Source organism: Aquarana catesbeiana, linkage group LG05 (assembly GCF_042186555.1).
Source record: "Aquarana catesbeiana isolate 2022-GZ linkage group LG05, ASM4218655v1, whole genome shotgun sequence".
Lineage (NCBI taxonomy): Eukaryota > Metazoa > Chordata > Amphibia > Anura > Ranidae > Aquarana > Aquarana catesbeiana.
The window spans coordinates 344,067,106-344,087,621 of NC_133328.1; positions in this window are offsets into that span (position 1 = coordinate 344,067,106).

The window sequence follows — 20,516 nt, forward strand, 5'->3', positions numbered from 1 at the left end:
TGTAAGGTGACTGGATATCCAAGGTAAGAGACACCAAGTGTTCAGAGAATAAAACTGTCTCTCTGTGATATGGCTTGTCTGCAAGAAACCTATCTCACTCATAACAGCAAGATTTAACTCAGTATACTAACCCTATTGGTATTACTGTATAGCCTATCAGATATGAACAAAGCCAAAGGAGACCCCATAAGTATTCATGGAAAAACTCCCTTTGTTTTATTGGATATTGTTGCTGATATTGATGGGAGATATACAGTATGTTTCTGAGGGATTCTATTGTGAATTTGATATGTACATTAGCCAATTCTTATTTTCTAAACCAACACTAAAGTACATTTCTCTCACAAGGCTTATTTAAATGAACAGACTCCATCTTAGGATATTTTTCCCATGTGTCCTCAAATAATTTGCAAGTTGAGTATAAAACTTAAATTTTTTTCATACAAAGTATATAAAAATCGAGTATCAAGATACAAATTTAAAAACATTGTTCTCATTTTGGGACCCAGTATTGTAGAGCAAACAATTGCATGTTACACTTATGCTTGGTATCCTCCAAGATTGGAGATGGAGAGATAGTTAATCCTCAGTAAATGGTAAGTCCTCTACATATTTTGCAGAAATCGCTATATCAGGAGGAGTAATATTAAACAAAGTCTGTAACAGAAATATAATGACATGAGAACAAATGAACATATAGCAAATGATACAACAAAAATGTGGGGAGACATAATAGCAACACTGTCCCTTACCAATGAGGACCAACACAACTACAAATGTACCCCTACCATTTCACAAAAACGTGTCAAAATGTTAAAAATGACAAGACACAGCTTGGGTACAAGTCCTTTATTAAAAAATAAAAAAATAAAAAGTCCCATGATGTCCATTTATCTTCTTATATCGCTCCGCCGACGGACCAAAAAAGAAAAAAAAAATCCACCACCGATCTGCCTCCATGGGAGGCTCCTGACATGTGAGGCTATATTGCCTTTGACAGTTCTTAAATAACTGAAGGCGGGGCCACTCGGTGACGTACCCTGGTGACCCTGCGGCCTCTAATGCCACAGGGACTTTTCTATGGCTTTCCTGTGGCGTCAGAGTTGGCAGGACCACATGGGACATTTTTATTTTTTATTTTTTATTAAAGGACTTGTACCCAAGCTGTGTTTTGTTGTTTTTAACATTTTGACACATTTTTTGTAAAATGGTAGGGGTACATTTGTAGCCCATTACCATTTCACACAGGGGGGCCAAGATCTGGGGGTCCCCTTGTTAAAGGGGGCTTCCAGATTCCGATAAACCCCCCACCCACAGACCCCCACAACCACTGGGCAAGTTTTAAATGACAATTCTTCCTTTAGAAATGTAATTTTTCTGTGGTACTGTTCTAAACATGGGAAAAATGCGCCACTTTACAGGCCTACTATAGACACCTCCCAGGCATTATATTTAAAGGAATATTTCATTTTTATTGTTTCACTTTAAGCATTAAAAAAATCACTGCTCCCAAAAAAAAAAAGAATTTTTTTTGCCACATGTCCCCTGGGGCAGGACCCAGGTCCCCAAACACTTTTTATGACAATAACTTGCATATAAGCCTTTAAAATGAGCACTTTTGATTATTCACGTTCGTGGCCCATAGACTTTAATGGTGTTCGTGTGTTCTGCCAAATTTATTGCCTGTTCGGTATGTTCTGGTGCAAACCGAACCAGGGGGTCTTCGGCTCATCCCTACTCAGGATCTCATGAAAAGCAGACAGCTTCCTGAAGACGCTTGATTGGATGCAAAACATGTAGAGGCTTCTGACGTCACTTTCTGCCCCAACCCGCACCATATCGAAGCTTGGACCACATGCCGATCCCGGGAGATGGAACAGCGCTAGCTAGCCCCAAAAACACTGATGGAAAGACCCTGTGCCGGTCTATAGGCACTGCATTTGTGAGTGTAAATTTTATTTACCTAATTTATTGATTGAATACATTTTAAACATGTTGCGCAATGATGGCTGTGTGCTTTTCATGCGATCCTGAGATTAATGTGGTGGTGCATTGAGTGATCACTGGCAACCAATTTGGGAATATTCAGACATACTTATATGAGTGGAGTGGTTAACCCAGCATAAACCAAAGGTGCATTTTTTCCGTGTTTCTGGTGAGTGTCCATTTTAGAAGGCGGTGGTGTCTCACGAATTGGTGAAAAGTTTTCCAATCACGTATGTGAATTTGTACATGTGGGATTTGGATAATCAGCTTCTGAAGAGGATTATTGGAACTGTTTGTTGAACACATGATGAGTTATTAGATTTTTTTAGATTAAGAATAATTTGTTTTGACAAATTAATTTATTTATAATTTTTGATGAATCACAGATAAAAATTGTTCACGGTTGTTTGTGGTAAGATACATATATTATTGAGGGTTAGCGCATTTTTCTATATATCTACATTATTGCTGGAGCTGGTCTATTTGCATACATGGAGCATGGAGTATGGAATGAGTGTACCCCTATATGGATGTGGCAGACCCCGGCTATAAATGGCTGATTTGTATTTGTGTCCACTACCATGAAGCCTTCTAATTCTATATATATGGGCATTCATTTTTGAGCAGACTTATCAGCCTTCCTAGAATACTTGTTTATACATGTTGAATGCTAACATTTAGAGTGCTTACTGGTACCAGTAGGTTTTTTGTTAATTCTTGGTCAAAATGTTTTACTTTGCCCATGCTTTTAACATTTTACCAATAAAGATAGTTGTATTTGATTTACTTTTGTTTCATGTTCCAATGACTCCTCCCAACGTATATTATTTTTTTCATTATTTACTTTCTTCATTGTTGTCACTGTTCTCTTTTGGTACTAGGCATCTGTTTTAAGGATGTTTTTATCAGTGCTGTCCATAATAAACACTTAAATTAATTTGAGTGCATTTTTCTACAAATAATATAGATTTGATAAACAATAGCACAATTATTGTGTGACATAAGCAATTGCCATGATTTTCTTCTACAGGGTTGTTGCTTTCAGAAAACACTGTATATAAAATTGTGTGGGTTTTAAGTAATCGTAAGGCCTAAAATGTGCATGTTAACATGTGTGTAACAACAACAAAAAAAAGGCTCCTGCAGTCAAAAGGTTGAATCTGTTAAAAAAGGTTAAAAAAAATTGCAAGTGTGTTACTGGCAGGACCATGAAGAAAAAATTAAGAAAAACATGTCTCATAAAAAGAAAACAAATGCAGCCACTACATCTAAGGACAAGTAGGTTGTAATATATTATATATGTTTTTCTCTTGGGTTTTGATTGCTTTAAATACAGTACATAGGCAAAAGTAGTCTGTATGTAGAAATGTAAAATGAGCCAATGTGATTCTATGCACAATGACAGGTGAACTGCTCAGCCCATCTTTAAACTTAATCTCTAGACATATATCCTTGGAGGAAAAGTATGTGAAGATTTAAGCATCACTTGCTATTTCTAGAATGCGTAAAGAAGCAAATGCTTATTGAATTGATAAAGGTAAAGGTTATTTTCCTAACAGTAGAAAAGGACTCTGAAACACCTTCAAATTTTAACCATGTCATTTACCTTTGTAATCTTCCAATCAAATTGACAGAATTTCTCTTTGGACACTGGGGTTTGGACATTTTGTCTTTTCTTTTTGATTTGTGGGTTCTGTGAAACTGGGATAAGCACCTGTCAGAGTTGAAAGTTTATATTTTTTTCTTTTATATAAAACATATACATGGCTTGTGTAGTGAGCATATCTTTAAAGCATCACTTCTGGCAGGTGAATTTTAGTTAGTCATTGCCATATAGGAAAAGAAAAAGCTGTATTAGTTGCATCCTGAAAACACTACAGAATCCTTATAGGGCTTCTTTTAGTTTTTGATCTCTATGAGCAGGAAGCTTTTGCAACTCCATTAGGCTCTAAAACCTTTCTCCATAGCTTTCTCAGAAGAAAAGAAATATATACTTTATAGAAATCAAGCAGAGTGTGCATGTCTCCTATTTTCCTCAAACACAAAGGATGGTCAGAATTATACCTGCAAACTATTTCTACCCTGAAAGCCTAAAGCTGAACAGCTGTGGTCTAAAAACTTTGTACGACAAATAACACTTCTGTTTTACGTATTTCCAAAGTCTATCACTTAAGTTGCTTCTACTGTTAAAGTCACAGAAGCTTGTAAACATTACAACTCTACAACTCTTGCAATATGGATTTCAGATCAGAAAAGGACTAGAGATTTTACCTGGGGGCTTAGAGCTCAATTGTCATTATTGTGATTAATTTTTTTTCAATCATCGATTCTGTATTAGGTTTTTATTTAATGTACAAAAAAAGAATAATGAATACAAGGAATTGTTAATCATTTGTTACAAGGTGTCACCAATATACAGCCATACAGCAGCAAAATGAAAGCATACCTCTGATAACTCATCACAATAGTTAACAAATGTTTACCATTAACTATTACCAGTAATCATTTCCACAGATAGACAGTGAAATCCTGTCTAGAAGTAATCACATCTATGTAGCACACAGTGGTTAGTCAAGTAAAACAGATAAGGAAAGAGGTTACATCTAGAATGTTTAGGCCATGCAATCCACTTATAGATACATTTATCATAGGTATTGAATTTAATAGCCACCGATCCTCCCATGGAGAATTGGATGTTAAATTGGTTTTAAACCCTTACCTACAGGTAAGCCTATAATAAGAGCAGTGTGCCGGGACCATTGTGGGGGCTTCGATCTAAGGTGAGTATTTCATAATGAGCTAGTATGCTATGCATACTAGCTCATTATGCCTTTTTTTTGTTTTTGATTTTATTATTATTATACAGGATTTATATAGCGCTAACAGTTTGCGCAGCGCTTTACAACATGAGGGCAGATAGTACACTTATGCCCCGTACACACGGTCGGATTTTCCAACGGAAAATGTGCGATCAGAGCGTGTTGTCGGAAATTCCGACCGTGTGTGGGCTCCATCGGACATTTTCCATCGGATTTTCCGACACACAATGTTTGAGAGCAGGCTATAAAATTTTCCGACAACAAAATCCGATCGCGTCAATTCCGACCGTGTGTGGACAATTCTGACGCACAAAGTGCCACGCATGCTCAGAAGAAATTCCGAGAGGGAACAGCTCAGTCTGGTAAAATTAGCGTTCGCAATGGATACAGCACTTTCATCACGCTGCAATGCAAAAAATGGTTTAATACAGCGCACCCTCTTCTTCTTTATAATGTGAGAAGAATAAAGTAGTTTTACTGCTCATATTCACACAGACTTCTCACAAACTTCTTTCTTTATTATTTATTGTGATTCCCTCAATATATTTTGATTTGTCACATCTGACAAAATTTCTTTTTTGTTGTTTTTTTTTTTTCAAGGCTTTTTTTTTTTTTTTTTTGGGTTTGTATTTTTTTCAAGGCTGATCTTTGTTTTTTTATTTTTAGTTTTACTCCATAATATTTTTGTGTGTGTTTTGTGTGTCAAGTTACCACAACACCATTATTATCTTGTATTATTTAATCTCTTAGAGATTGCTTAGTGTTGGTGTCCCTTGTTAATTTCACATTGTATTTTTGAAATGTACCTGAATCCTCACAAACAAACTGTCCTTTTTTAAGGAAAACACACATAGGCGAGTATAATTGAAACAAAAAATCCTTTATTAAGGGCTCAGAACCAAACAAAGAGGGAGGCAACGCTGGGGAAACATCATAAATTGGTGAAGCCTTGGACCCCCAGGGCACACATCAATTCTTTTACTGCAAAATTGGTGGCCTGAGGAGTCCATATCTAAGGGAGTGCAGTCTGGTCCAGAAGTCCCAGAGATCATGAAAGCAGCAGATGACATCTATGTCCCCAGGCTGTGGTACTACAAGAGGCTGCATCTTTTGCCAGACCAGACTGGACCCAGGGTCATCACTCTCTGGTCTTCTTTCCACGCTTCCTTCCCGGCTGTGGCTCTGGTGTTGGAGAAGTGGCAGGAGGAGGAGTAGGACCTGGAGGAGGAGGAGGAGTATGACCTGGAGGAGGAGGAGGAGGAGGACTATGTGTGAGGTTACAAATGTGGGTAGCACATGGTATTTGGCCCCTCAACCCCTTATTGAGAGCTTCCAAAATTAAGGACTCACACAGGAGTCATTGGCCCTCCTCCATCTGCAGCATTTTGCAGGCAGTTATGCCAGCAAAGTCCTCCTCCACACTGTGGGGGCTTCTCAGGGCCTCTGTAGTCTTCCAAAAGAGGCCTATGACAGCCACCTCCAGGTTACTCCTCTTCTAGTTAACATCATTGATTGGACAACCATGAAGATTTAGAGGAATGGTATACCTGGCTCAAGCTGGGCTCCTCCACATGTTGCTGCCTGGAAGGCCCAGTTTGGGCTTCAGAAGCCTCAGCTGGGGGGAAGGAAGCATGGAAGGAAGACTGGAGAGTGCTGGCCTGGGTTCAGTCTGACCTGCCAGAAAATGCAGCCTGTCATAGCACCACAGCCTGGGGACATAAATGTCATCTGCAGGTGCTGATCTCTGGGAATCCTGGACCTTCTTGTGCTCCCTTAGATAAGTGCTCCTCAGACCACCAATTAGGATCTTCAAATAGGTGATGTCTGCCGTGGGGATCACCGTCTTCTCAAATTCCAGCAATTGATCCAGCGCTGCCTTCCTCTTTGTTTGGTTCTTATATTCAGGGTGGTTTATCTCCCATAGACAGGGCAGCTCCCTGAACATATTATTATTATTATTATTATACAGGATTTATATAGCGCCAACAGTTTACTTAGCGCTTTACAACTTGAGGGTAGACAGTACAAATACAATACACTTTGATACAGAAGGAATCAGAGGGCCCTGCTCCTTAGAGATTACAATCTAAGAGGGAAGGTCAAGAGATACAAGAGGTAATAACTGTGGGTGATGTGCTGATTGAGAAAATAAATGTACAGTTGTTAGGTGGGGGCCAGATAGGCTTCTCTGAAGAGATGAGTTTTCAGGGATCGTCTGAAAGTGAATAAAGTAGGAGAAAATCGGACGGTTTGGGGTAGAGCATTCCAGAGGATGGGGGAGGCTCTGGAGAAGTCCTGAAGGCGAGCATTGGATGAGGTGACAAGGGAGTTTGAGAGCAGGAGGTCTTGGGAGGAGCAAAGAGAGCGATTAGGTTGGTATTTTGTGACTAGGTTAGAGATGTAGCTGGGGGCCAGGTTGTGGATGGCTTTGTAAGTTATAGTTAGTATCTTGAATTTAATTTGGTGACTGAGTGGCAGCCAATGGAGGGATTGGCAGAGGGGTGTAGCAGACGCTGAACGGTTTGTGAGGTGGATGAGCCTGGCAGCAGCATTCATGATGGACTGAAGTGGGGATAGCCTATTTAGAGGTAAACCAATGAGGAGGGAGTTGCAATAGTCAAGGCGGGAGATGACCAGGGAGTGGATTAGAAGCTTTGTGGTGACATTGGTTAGGAAGGGACATATCTTAGAGATGTTGTGGAGATTGAGGTGGCAAGTTTTGGATAGTGATAGAATGTGGGGTCGAAAGGTTAGTTCAGAGTCCAGGATTACACCTAGGACCTTGGCGTGGGGAGATGGGTTGATAGTTGAGCCGTTGATATTGACAGGGAAATCAGGGGAAGTGGCACCTGAGGGAGGAAATATCATGAGCTCGGTTTTGGACAGGTTGAGTTTGAGGAAGTGATGTGACATCCAGGCTGATATGTCTGCTAGTAAGTTGGTAATGCGTAAGGAGACAGATGGATGATATTTAAAGCCGTGGGAGGCAATCAATTGACCCAGGGAGGTGGTGTAGATTGAGAAAAGGAGAGGTCCAAGAACAGAACCTTGGGGGACCCCAACGGAGAAAGGAAGAGGAGAGGAGGAAGTAGAGTTGTAAGTGACACTGAAGGAGCGGTGGGATAGGTAGGATGAGAACCAGCGAAGAGTACAGTCACGGAGACCAAAGGAGTGGAGTTTTTTGAGGAGGAGGGGGTGGTCCACTGTGTCAAAGGCAGCAGAGAGATCCAGGAGAAGTAGTACAGAATAGTGTCCATTGGCTTTAGCCATTAGTAGGTCATTTGAGAGTTTAAGGAGAGCAGTATTATCAATAAACATATCAATGAAGATTGGCATAAAGTCCTTATCTTTCAAGATATCCATTTTCACTGCAAGACACAACACAAGATAAACCCTAATGTCAGCCTAAAGTCTTCTAAACTTGTGCAAATACAGGCCTCAATCTAGAAGCAGTATAGGCCCAATGTTAAATCTTACCTTCGTTATCATGATCGGTGCCTCCGTTACTCCTTCCTCCGCTCACAGATCGTACGTACTACGCACGCGTGTTACACTTTACGACATCCTGAAGAGGGCTGACTATGATGGGAAGTATGGACCTTACCCCAACCCCAATGTCCGAAAGGCCAAGATCATGGCAAAAGTGGTCAAAAGTCTGCACCGGAATTTCGGGGTACGTCGATCGAAAGATCAGCTCAGGAAGCGGTGGTCGGACCTAAAATTAAGAGAGCACGAGCAGTACAGAAAGATCCAGAGAGTGTTGTAAAAAAGTAAGTAGTTGTGCTGTGTTCCTAGTCTTTTTGTGTTTATTACATTCGTGCTGCTCCATGCGCTTTTCTTAACTGTTATCCAGTTTAAAATGTCAACTTTCATGTTCATGGGCACATTATTCGTTCGTATCAAACATTTTTCTTTCGGCCTATAAAACACCATTGTTTTGGCCATATGCATTTGCCCACATTTTTTAGGGCCTACTTGTCTGAAAATAATTTGGTTGTGTAGATGGGTTTGTAACTAGAATGAAATGCAAACTAGATTCTGTGTAAGGAGAGGACACTCAGCAGCTGTTTACACATCTGGATGCTGGAGCACTAGTGTGGGACACAAGAACACCCTTTTTATTAGGGGGCCACACAGGTGCTCCAGTGTATACTATAGGGGTGTCTCCATCTGTGAAGTTTGTACAAAACAGGTAAGTATTGAAGCGTCACAAAGGACAAGAAAAATGCAACATCTTGGAACTCTGCCAAAACAAACAATTTTACCCCACTTCCAAGCAATGTTTCATATTTATAGTTCTGACATCAAATATCTGTGTGCTAAGTAGACCTATTTTTTTTTACATAGGGGAGAAAAGACTCGGAGGACACCCCTCATCCGAGGAGACCAGAGACCCACCACCTCTGGAAGAAGGTGAAATCCACCCAAAACAAGCACAGCAGGAGGAGGAAGACGTGGTAGAAATTGGCACCACAACAGGTGAGTGTCTGCGACCACAGGCTCAGGTAAGAGATGGATGTCAGCATATTTATAATACATGGTGTTTTTTGGTTTCTATCTTTTTAGGTGATCGTGATGTTGTGGATCCAGATCCTTTCATCTCAGAAAGTGCACAGATCCTGATCGGGGAGATCATGGGGTATAATAGGGACTTGGAAAACATCAATGATGTTATTCAAAAAATGAAGAACATCATTGATGTTCTAGGGGGAGTTTAAAACCCCTCAAAATCCCTTTGTTTTTAGTGTGCTAAAAATTTTTGACATTTTTGACAAATGTGAGAAAAGCCATATTTTGACGATGCACACAGTGTGTCAACATGTGCTATCTGCCATCACGGGAGATCAATGGACACGTTTTGGGGGTGCAACCTCTTCCTCAATAATCAAGTAGCTGTGAGGAAGGGGTTGCGCCCCCAAAACACGTCCCTTGATCCCCTGTGATGGCAGGTAGCACATGTTGACATTGGCTTTTCCTGGGGTGACTTCACCCCATCTGAACACAATATCAAACAGTTTGTAAATACTCATGTCTGATATTGCCTTCAAGTTCTACCAAATGTGAACTTTGTAAGTTCAAGATTTGTGTCTTTTTTGTTGGTTTTAAACATGCCTGTTTTATCTTAAATGGACATTTCTACTTTTTCTAATGTGACCACAAAAATTGTTATACAACAAACATGTTGGTTTGTTTTAAAAACCTTTTCTAAATGCACATGTGATTGTGCTGGTATTAAAAAGATTGTTAATCAAGAATGTGTGGATTATTGTCTCAACGCTACAACGCTTTTGTGGTGCTCTAATTGCTGTTTTCTATGACAATGGGTGTTATTTCCTAAGGGCAAATCCACTTTGCACTACAAGTGCAGTTTCAGTGCAGTTGTAGTGCAAAGTATCTTTGCCTTTAGTAAATAACACCCAACAGTGCTTTGTACGGTTACACAATCACGCCATTTTCAGGACTCACCACATTTCTGTCAGGGTCAGCTAAAACAAACACAAGCAGTAAATGTCACCAAAGATTTGAGTTTTTTTATTTGAAAAAAGTTTTAGACATTGTCTGGCATATTTATAGCCCCCTACCCGCAAAGAATTAAAGGTATCTTAGCCGGGCATCATGGGCACTCGGGGGGGCAAGCCAGGACGGCCACTTTCAAGCGCCATCAGGGTTGGTTCATTTGGAATTCCAGCCTCAGGCCCAACTGAACCAGCATAGTTTGCAGAATGTTGCCGTAAAAAGTTGTGTAGAACACAGCACGCCAGGATAATATGATTCAGTTTGTACGCCACCATATGTATGGGTATAAGAAATAGGCGGAACCGGCTGGCCATGATTCCAAACATGTTGTCCACCACTCTTCTGGCTCTGGCCAGCCAGTAATTAAAAACTCTCTGGTCCGGGGTGAGGGTCCTCATCGGGAATGGCCACATAAGATGGTCCCCCAGCGCAAATGCTTCATCCGCAACAAAGACAAATGGGAGTCCTTCCACATTGTCTTCTTGAGGTGGCAAGTCCAAGCTGCCATTCTGGAGACTCCTGTAGAACTCTGTCTGGGTGATGACTCCACCATTGGACATCCGGCCATTCTTCCCCACGTCCACATACAGGAACTCATAAGTAGCCGACACCACCGCCAACATCACAATACTATTGAACCCCTTGTAGTTGTAATAGTACGACCCCGAGTTGGGTGGTGGGATGATGTGGACGTGTTTCCCATCAATTGCCACTCCATAGTTAGAAAAGTCCCACCGCTGGGCAAAGTGGGAGGCCACAGTCTGCCATTCCTGTGGCATGGAAGGAAACTGTGGAGTCAAACCAAAAAATAAAAATTATTCATTTTGCACATAAACAGGGAAAGCAGATTACACACAAACATTCTTGGCCAACATCAAGATACCATTTATTTGAGGGAGTTTTAAAAGACCAAAGTATAAGGTACACCTATCAGATTCCCCCTCCCCCCTCTCATTGGCCATTTCTAACATTATAGGGGGGGCTCTTGGACAGGTAACCCTCTCCACTTCATTGAGAGATGAATGCCTAAATGGGTATTACTTGGAACAGCCCCTCCTTAGTTACACTATTGGCAGCCCACTGGACAGGTAAGAAGTATCATAATACAAAGATATAAATACACACTGTACACATTTTAGCACATTTGGACATTCTGCTATTACCTATCAAGATAATAATAGGATTCAAATACTTTAAACAGTACCATTTGAAAGTATTCAGGCAGGCCCTTGCAATACATGCTTTGGGGAATTCATCCATACATCTGACCACAAAAGAGATGGGTATAGTGTGTATGGGTTTGGCAAAGTCAGCAGATAGATGATTGAGGATAGATAGACAATTGGTATCAGCTGACTTAGCAGTTGGGGGGAGGGAGGGTTACAAATGATTTAGGGACCCCCCCAAAAAAGCCTCTGGCACTCTGCCTGAATTTAAAGCACAAATCACATTTAAAAACATTTTAGGGGGTATTTAGGGTAAAGCACTACTATGGAGCTGACAAAATACATAGTTAAGTGACTACATGAGGTGAATATAGGACCAGGAGACCATGCTGGGGAGGTAAGTGAAGGCAAATAGGTATGAAGGACAACAAAAATAATTACATAAAAATCCAGCATGCATGAGGACAAAGGAGACAATCACAGCATATTCCAATCATGGTAATTAGGGAATGAGGAAAAAATACAATATATTATCAAACATTAAATACAATAAAATGTGATATTAAAGGATAAATCTTATCTTAATATACTCCTTCTGCAGGACCTGGATGATGGCAGAACAGGTCTCTGGGATAATGATCCCCAGAGCCTGGGGGGAGATGCCTGTCGAGAACTTGAGGTCCTACAGGCTTCTCCCCCTCGCCAAGTACCGCAGGGTGGCGACGAGCCTCTGCTCCGGAGTGATGACTTGCCTCATGCAGGTATCCTGCCTGCTGATCTAGGGGGTCAGCAAAGCCAACAAACTGTGAAATACGGGGTCCGTCATCCGGAGAAAGTTCCTGAAATCATCAGGATTATTCTCACGGATCTCACGGAGCAAAGGCATATGACAGAACTGGTCACGCTGAAGCAACCAATTCTTTGTCAATGAACTCCTCCCCACTCTGTTCATGGACTGGACTTGTGTCAAGGTCAGGACCCCAACACCAAGCCCCCACACAGCAGGAACTCTACGAGGAGTACGTATACGCAACATGGCTAGAAAATGGTCGGCTGCTCAGAACGAAGTAACAGAACGCACTAAAGAACAGCAAGGCCTGTTAAGAGCGACCTGAAAAACAGTAACGAACGAACAAGAACACAATGACAAAGTCACGCGTAGCTTGCTGCACGCACTTAAGAGCAGATACAAACCCACAAGCACAAACTGAACAGCAGAAATGATCTGAAAACCACAACTCTGAAAAAGAGCGAATCGTCTCTCACCAAACTTTTACTAACACAAGATTAGCAAAAGGAGCCCAAAGGGTGCCGCACTTGGTTCTGAACTGGACTTTTCTAGTCTCATCGTACGTAGTGTACGTCACCGCGTTCTTGGTGATCGGAAATTCCGACAACTTTGTGCAACTGTGTGTATGCAAAACAAGTTTGAGCTAACATCCGTCTGAAAAAATCCATGGATTTTGTACTCAGAATGTCCGATCAATGTCCGACCATGTGTATGGGGCATTACAATACAAATCAATACAGGAGGGATCAGAGGGCCCTGCTAATTAGAGCTTACAATCTAGAAGGGAGGGTCAATTGGAACAAAAGGTATTAACTGCGGGGGGGTGAGCTGATGGAGAAAATGAAAATACAGTTGTTAGGTATGGGTATGGTTGGCTTCTCTGAAGAGAAGGGTTTTCAGGGATCGTCTAAAAGCTAATAGAGTAGGAGTTAAGCGGACAGGTTGGAGTAAGGCATTCCATAGGATTGGAGAGGCTTTGGAAAAGTCCTGGAGGCAAGCATGGGAGGAGCTAGAAAGCAGAAGGTCTTGAGAGGAACAAAGAGAACGAGTTGGTTGGTATTTAGAGACTAGGCTAGTGATGTAGCTGGGGGCTAAATTGTGTATGGTTTTGTAAGTAGTTGTTAGTATTTTGAATCTAATTCGTTTGGTGAGCGGAAGCCAGTTGAGTGATTGACAGAGAGGGGTAGCAGACACAGAGCAATTGGTAAGGTGGAAGAGTCTGGCAGCAGCATTCATGGTGTATTGAAGAGGTGATAGACTATGTAGAGGTAAGCCAATGAGAAGGGAGCTGCAGTAGTCGAGGCAAAAGATGACCAGTGAGTGAATTAGGAGCTTGTTATGTCATTGTGTCAGGTGAGGGTATGGAGATCGAGATGCTAAGAGGGCTCCCCTTGCAGCTACGTGCAGAGTGCCCCTGGAGTTGGGAACAGAGAGCGCGGTGCTCAGAGAAGCATGGTTTACCAGGTACTTTCTTGTAGTCAGATGAGCTGGCTACTGAGGGATGACTGCAACAGGCTGAGTTGAACTTGCTGTGTTTGGAAATTTGAGGAACCAGGAGCCAGGCCAGAGGTCATACAGGATAAGTCAACCCAGAGCATAAAAAGGTGACGAGCCAAGGTCATACACAGAACAAAGCAAAGTCCAGATGTAAGCCAAGGGTCAAACAGGATGATCAGGAATTGAAGCAGAGTCCAGATGCAAGCCAAAGGTCAAACCGGGTGCTCAGGAACAGAAGCAGGGTCCAGATGCAAGCCAAAGGTCAAACCGGGAGATCAGGAAGCGGGATCAAGGAAAGCTGGGTCAACAATGGGTAATCCACAGATCAGGAAACAGAATCACAAGGCACACAGGGAAGCTGAGATAATCCAGCAATGTTCTGTTGCTAATGGCTGGCTTAAATAGCTGCGTTGGCGCAAGCATCTGTCAAGCAACTTGCGTGCCGGTGTTCGCCAGTGCGCGCTGATGCACGGCGAGTGTTCCTCCATGTCTCAGAACTCTCTGTGGGCGTCCATGTTGGTTCTGGGCAACATTGCCAGTTCTGTGATGACCATGTCCCAGACACATTGGTTAGAAAGGGGTGTATTTTGGAGATGTTGTGGAGGTTGAGGCAGCAAGATTTGGACAGTGATTGGACATGGTGCTTAAAGGAGAGTTTAGAGTCCAGAACTACACCTAGAACCGTGGCATGTGGGGATGGGTTTATAGTTGTGCTATCGATTTTGACAGAGAGATCAGGGCAGGGGGAAAGGGGCATATGGGGGAGGAAAAATTATAAGTTTTGTTTTGGATAAACTGAGTATGAGGAAGTGGTGTGACATCCAGACTGATATATCTGATAGTAAATTAGTGATATGTGAGGAGACAGCTGAGGGGTAGAGAAATAGATTTGGGTGTTGTCAGCCTAGAAGTGGTATTGGAAGCCATGGGAGGCTGACCAAGGGAGGATACATATTTGTTTTTTTTGTGGGTTTACAACTATTTTATCATCACTAGTCAATCCATTTGGTGTAAGGGACTTCTACTTTCTAGTAATATTTATTTTTGTGGCTAATAGTAAGCAGTGGCAGTATGTCCATTAAGGGTGCATGGGCGCCACCCCCTCTCTCCAGTCACCCCCTCTATGACTAATGGATAGATTCATGCATTACATAAATCGATTCATGGCCACGCCACCACCCCCTATTCAGGCATCCGGCCCCTTTTTTGGATGCTGGGCACCTGAATTACAGCAGTGGGGTGTATTTTTGAAGCTTCTGATTAGAGCCATAGGCTCTAATAGTGTCAGAAATGACAAAATCAGGCCGAGACAGAAGTACAGTTAAATCACACTTGTTTAATAATAAAAGTACAAAGAACAAACGTAGTCAAAACATTGCCAAAGTTCAGTAATCGGAACGGAAAGTCAGCCAAGCCAGAAGTCAGGGATCAATGTAGTGGAGCAACAAGCAGGATCTGGAGCCAGAAGGGATGTCAGCAAAGCAAGTCTTGAACAGGAACGCAGGAGATAGTTTCTGTGATGTTGACCAAGGCAAAGGCAGAGATCCACTGGGCTTAACAGCTTAAGTAGGCAGGGCTGACGAGCAGGATATCAACAACAGCTGAGTAACTGTGGAGAAATAGGAGCTGGCAATTAGCCGACAGCTGAGTGGCCAGCTCTGAGAAGGAAGGGATGAGCCCAGCCCTGACAGTACCCCCTCCTCAACAACCCCTTCCCCCTCAAGGGACCACCAGGCTTGAGGGGAAAACCTCTATGGTAATCACGGAGGAGGACAGGGACATGTACATCTGAGGATGAGACCCAAGAGCGTTCCTCCGGACCGTACCCTTTCCAACACACCAGGTACTTATGCACCCATGGAACCTACGGGAGTCAGCAATGGACTGTACTTCATACTCCCCATGGTTCTCAACCAGTATAGTGTGAGGACGTGGCACCGAGGTGGTAAAGCAGTTGCAGACAAAAGGTTTTAACCACTAAGCTACCGCCCACCATCATATGACGGCGGGACGAGGCAGCTCTTATTCTGGGCGGACGTCATATGACGTGATCGCCCTCCCGAGCCACTAGGGGGGTGCGCGCCCGCTGCATCGCTCGGGGCCCGGTGCGCGTGCCCGGCAGCCGCGATGTCCGCCGGGCACCTGTAATTGCCGGGTAACAGAGCAGGACCGTGGATCTGTGTATGTAAACACAGATCCACGTCCTGTCAGAGAGGAGAGGAGAACAATGGCGTGTCCCTTGTACATAGGGACACCGATCGGTCACCTCCCCCAGTCAGTCCCCTCCCCCCACAGTTAGAGTCACCTCCCTAGGACACACATTAACCCCTCGATCGCCCCCTAGTGTTAACCCCTTCCCTGCCAGTCACATTTACACAGTAATCAATGCATTTTTGTAGCACGTATCGCTGTATAAATGTGAATGGTCCCAAAAATGTGTCAAAAGTGTCCGATATGTCCGCCGCAATATCACAGTCACAATAAAAATCACAGATCGCCGCCATTACTAGTAAAAAATAAATAAATAAATTTAAATGCTATAAATCTATCCCCTATTTTGTAGACGCTATAACTTTTGCGCAAACCAATCAATATACGCTTATCGCAATTTTTTTTAACCAAAAATATGTAGAAGAATACATATTGGCCTAAACTGAGGAAAAAATTTGTTTAAATTAAAAAAAAAATTGGATATTTATTATAGCAAAAAGTTAAAAATATTGTGTTTTTTCAAAATTGTCCCTCTTCTTTTGTTTATAGCGCAATAAATAAAAAACACAGATGTGATCAAATACCACCAAAAGAAAGATCTATTTGTGGGGAAAAAATGATAAAAATTTCATTAGGGTGCAGTGTAACATGACCGCGCAATTGTCATTCAAAATGCGACAGCACTGAAAACTGAAAAATGGCTTGGGCAGGAAGGGGGTGAAAGTGCCCTGTATTGAGGTGGTTAATAAGGAGACATGAAATACATTCGAAATACGCATATTAGAAGGAAGGTCTAATGCTTAAGCCACTGGGTTAATCCTGCAAAGAATACAGAAAGGCCCAATAAACCAAGGTGCGAACTTCAGTGAGGGAACACAAAGTCGGAGGTTTGTGAGATGACAGCCAGACCCTGTCCCCAACCTGGTAGGAAGGTGCAGGCAGGCGTCTGCGGTCAGCATGGAGTCTGTATATACCATTAACATGTCGCAAAGCCTCCTGGACCTGTGCCCAAGTGGAACGAAGACCACGGAAATGCTCCTCTAACACAGGAATACTCTGCGGAACAAATGAGTCAGGCAACATGGAAGGTTGGAAACCATAATTCACCATAAACTGGGCAATCGGGAAGCAGAATTCAAATCACTGTTGTGAGCAAACTCTGCCCACGGTAATAGGTCTGACCAGTTGTTATGATGGTCAGAAATATAGCAATGTAGGAATTGCTCCAAGGACTGATTGGCTCATTCTGTGGCCCCATTAGGCTGCAGGTGATACACAGAGGAGAAAGCAAGCTGATGAATTCCCAACTGTGAACAAAATGCTCGCCAGAACCGGGACACAAACTGACTACCCCTGTAGAAGACAATCACCTTGAGTAGCCCATGTAAGCGAAAGATCTCCCGAGCAAAAATGGAAGCCAGTTCCTTATAAGTGGGCAACTTCTTAAGTGGAATACAATGACACATCTTTGAGAACCGGTTAACCACCATAAGGACAACAGTGTTGCCTTGGGAGTTGGGTAACTCCACAATATAATCCATAGACAGGTGGGTCCAGGGCCTCTCTCCATTGGGTATGGGTTGTATGAGGCCCACTGGAAGGTGTTGTGGAGTCTTACTGTGAGCACACACAGAACAGGCAGCTATGAAGGCAGTTACATCAGCATGTAGACTAGGCCACCAGAATTGTTGGGAAATGGCCCAAACAAGTTGATTTTTCCTAGGGTGGCCAGCTGCCTTGGGAGAATGTTAAGTCTGGAGCACGGCAGTACGGAGACTCTCTGGGACAAAGCTGCAGTCACAAGGTTTCTCAGGAGGAGCATGGACCTGAGCAGCAGGAATTTTGTCACCCAAAGGAGAATACGATCAGGAGGAATCACAAGAACCGGAATCGACTCTAACTTGGAAGTGGAGGAAAACTGTTGTGACAAGGCGTCAGCCCTTACATTCTTAGTACCGAATGAGACAATGTAATTGAAACTTGACAAGAAAAAAGCCCATTGTGTCTTTTTGGGAGAGAGGCATTTAGCCTCAGACAAGAATGTGAGATTCTTATGGTCAGTAAGAATGAGAACCGACACAGTGGTACCTTCGAGGAGATGTCTCCATTCTTTCAGGGCTAAAATGATCGCCAACAGATCTCTGTCACCAATCTCCTAATTGCACTCCTCAGGTGACAATTTCTTGGAAAAGTAGCCACAAGGATGCATAGCGCTCTCAGAGGTAGGACGCTGAGATAGAAGGGCACCAACACCAGTCTCAGAAGCATCAACCTCAAGGATAAAGTGTAACGTAGAATCAGGATGTGCCAACACAGGAGCAGAGACAAAGGCAGCCTTGAGACTCTCAAAGGCCTTAACGGACTCCGGAGACCAACTCTTTGGATTACCCTCCTTTCTGGTTATATCAGTCAGGGGCTTGACCAGAGATGAGAAGTTACGAATAAACTTCCGATAATAGTTGGCAAAACCCAGGAAACTGCAGAGGGCATAAACCCATGGGTCAGGGCCACTGTAGGACTTCAGAAAGTTTCTCTGGGTCCATCGAAAAACCAGCAGTGGAAATGATAAAGCCCAGGAATTTAACCTGTTCACGATGGAACTCGCATTTCTCCAATTTACAATAGAGATTGTTCTCTCTTAGTTTCTGAAGCACACGACAGACATCGGTGTGGTGGCTCTCCAGGGACTTGGAAAATATGAGGATATCATCGAGATAAACCACCACCTATAACTGCAACAAATCGCAGAGGACATTATTAATAAATACCTGGAAAGCTGCCGGGGCGTTACAAAGGCCAAAAGGCATTACGAGGTACTCATAATGGCCTGTTCTGGTATTAAACACAGTCTTCCACTCGTCGCCTTCCTTAATCCTCACGAGATTTTATGCCCCTCTCAAATCAAGCTTTGTGAAAACCGTTGCTCCCTTGAGGCGGTCAAATAACTCCATAATCAACGGAATTGGATAGGCATTCTTAATCGTGAAACGACTGAGGCCCCTATAATCAGTACAAGGTCTCAGTTCACCACTTTTCTTCTTCACGAAGAAGAAACCAGCACCAACAGAAGACGAGGATTTGCAGATGAAACCTTGAGAAAGTGTGTGTGCAACCTACTCCTCCATGGCCTTATCCTCCAAGAACGACAAAGGGTAAACCCGGCCACAAGGGGGTATGGCACCAGGTTGAAGGTCAATTGCACAATCATATGGCTGGTGTGGAGGCAAACTACCGGCTTGACCTTTGTTAAAGACATCGGTAAAACCGCGGTACTCCTCCGGCAGGGAGGAGAGTGAAGAGGTGCACAGGACCTTGGCTACCTTCTGGAAGCATGTCTTACTGCATTGTGGCAACCAAGAGAGAACGAGAAGGGGGAAAGAGGGGTTGTGCCTCTCTAACCAAGAATAAACAATAACCAGCGGAAACTTAGGACAATGGAACGTCTCATGAGTCACATGGGCAGGCTTTAGAGGTCTCCCGTCAGGAGCCTCAATGGCAAGTGGAGTGTCATGCAGCTGCAGGGGAATTGAGTGCTTCAATACAAAGGCAGCATCAATAAACAGGCCTGCAGCCCCAGAGTCGATTAGAGCCTGTATCTCAACAGACGACTCAGCCCAAAAAAGGGTGACCAAAACCAGGGTCTTATCCTTCTTGATAACTGGGGACGAAACAACGCCACCTAAGGTCTGTCTGTGACAGGACCTCAAGGTTCGGGTGTTCCCTGGACGGGTAGGACAAGACTTCAAAAAGTGACCTGTCTGAACACAATAAAGGCACAATCTCTCCCTCCTCCTAAAGGTTCTTTCATCTGCAGAGAGACGCGTGAAACCCAAGTGCATGGGTTCATCTTCACTGACTGACTCGGTACCAGGAGGGATGGGAGGTGAGGGAGGCACGGGTGGGACTGCAAAGCTCAGAGGTAAATGTACAGGAGGCTTCCGCAAGCTCAGAGAAAGAGAGTCTTTCTCTGAGTCTGGAGTCAATGAGGATGGCAAACGCGATCAACTTCTCAAGCTCAGTGGGTATATCCCAGGCTGCTATCTCATCCTTGATGGAATCTGAGAGACCATGAGAAAAAGCAACCACAAGGGCCTCATTGTTCCAAGCAACTTCTGCTGACAGAGTATGGAATTCAATGGCATAGTCGGCAACAGTTCTCGTACTCTGTTTGATGGACATGAGGCATTTGGCATCAGAAGCGGAGCATGCGGGAACATCAAATACCCTTTTAAAGGAGGCCACAAGCTCAGGGTAACTCAAGACAACAGGTTTCTGCGTCTTCCACAGAGGGTTTGCCCAGGGGCCAAGGCTCTCTCAGAAAGCAAAGATATCATGAAACCTACTTTGCTTCTGTCCATGGGAAACGCCTGGGGCAGCATCTCAAAGTACATCTCAACCTGGTTGAAAAACCCTCTGCATTGGACTGGATCGCCCCCAAATCACTGGGGAAGCAGAGCGGAACCAGACATATCTCTTATAGCCTGCACAGAGACTGGCGCAGCAGCAGGGATGGTCTGCAAGACAGGTTGT